This window comes from Bufo bufo, chromosome 1 (genome assembly GCF_905171765.1).
Source record: "Bufo bufo chromosome 1, aBufBuf1.1, whole genome shotgun sequence".
NCBI classification, from domain to species: Eukaryota; Metazoa; Chordata; class Amphibia; order Anura; family Bufonidae; genus Bufo; species Bufo bufo.
In genome coordinates, this window is record NC_053389.1 from 246,340,335 (window position 1) to 246,341,833 (window position 1,499).

At 47.2% G+C, this 1,499-nt stretch overlaps 1 long non-coding RNA gene across 1 annotated transcript in view; it reads left to right on the plus strand.

Annotated features, from left to right (window-relative positions):
- The window catches only part of LOC121005450, a 3,111-nt gene extending 2,236 nt beyond the window's left edge, over positions 1–875 (plus strand). Inside the window, exon 3 of the long non-coding RNA XR_005779951.1 lies at positions 793–875. This is a non-coding gene — a long non-coding RNA (uncharacterized LOC121005450). The remainder of the gene's footprint in view (positions 1–792) is intronic.
- The last annotated feature ends 624 nt before the right edge of the window (positions 876–1,499 follow it).

The following is a 1,499-nucleotide window of genomic DNA, read 5'->3' on the forward strand; positions in this document are numbered from 1 at the left end:
ATAAAAAGCTAATAATGAAAAGAGTATGACGGGGGTAGAGAGCCTGAACGGGGACAGTACAGGTGTGTTCGCCCCCATATCGGAGATGGACGAGAGGGGTGTGTTCTATTAATTGCCGCATCTGGCAGCACCGACCTGCACCTTTTATACTTCACAGCTCACCTGCAATACGGTTGCACTTAACTTCGGTGCAACCATAACAGGTGAGTCTATCGCATCCACCAGCTCTTTGAAGGAAGCTGTTGTACCTCGATTTACTTACCCTATGAGCGCCTTTCTCACCCTTTGGCCGTTACCTTACTGTTCTATGTCGCGGCAGTCGGGGCGGGGGGAGGTCCTCGAAGTTGGTGACACTGATGTTTATGGAGGATGGGAGGGCCTCAATGGTGGGGGGCTGGACTCCCATGGTTGGTGTAGTTGGCTCGTGGAGAAGGCGTCCGTGAGTTGGTCTCCGAGCTGGCGTTTTATGGCTGGAGGCAGGACGGAGGCTCCAGTCTGGCCAAGTGCGTGGTAATAAAGTTGGGGCTTCGAGGACCTTCCCCGTCAGGGAAGAGAATACTGTATTTAATGTTATTTCATGTTATTTAATTTTATTGATGAGTTATTGATGGTTATGTATACAATATTTGGGAATAAACGGCTGCTGTGGCCATTAAATCCGAAATCGGTCTCTGTGTTTTTATTATGCAGAAGGAAATAAGTTGGAACGGGGGGAGGTCTGGGGCTGTTGGTAATAGATATGCCCCGAAAGAATAGACAATAACCTGGTCATGTGTTTTTTTTTTCAATTAGGAAACAGCAATGGTCGGCCATCCCACCCCACCAGCCCAATCTCTGACAACATCCAGAGATTCATTTTCCATCATGTGCTTGGTCGGGGAAGTTTTGGAAAGGTAAGAAACCATAAAACTGCAAGCATATTGTTTGCCTAATAAAGCAGACATGACCCTTTAAGTAATGTCAGAAGCATCATGCTGCCCTCAAGGGCTTCTGACTGGTGCTACCTCACCAGAGGCAAATCCAGGGAGATTCCCAAATGTGCTGGTGCATATAGCAGAGATGGCAGATATTTTTGCATTAGTGGTTAGTAGTGATGTTCCCTTTAGGAGTAAACACCTAATATCCCTGGTGTTTACCTAGTACAGTTAGAAAATGACACAGGCTTAGCCCGGGGATGGGAGAGGATGTGGATGAAGGAAGACGTATGGCTAAGCTTTATACATCTGTTTCTAAGCTTATAGCACCCCTTGTAGTACCCCCAGTCATTACAGTGCTGTCCATGTATTGCCCCCATATCTTTTAGTGCCCCCCATAGTTCCCTTAGACCTTATAGTGCCCCCTTGTAATGCTTCTAGACTTTATAGTGCCCTTAGTCCTTATTGGGCCCCCTGTATTGCCCCCACACCTTACAGAGCCCCTAGACCTTTTAGTAGCCCCTGTAGTTATAATGCCCCCTCCCAATTCCATATTGCCCCAATACTATTTTCCCTGACACACAA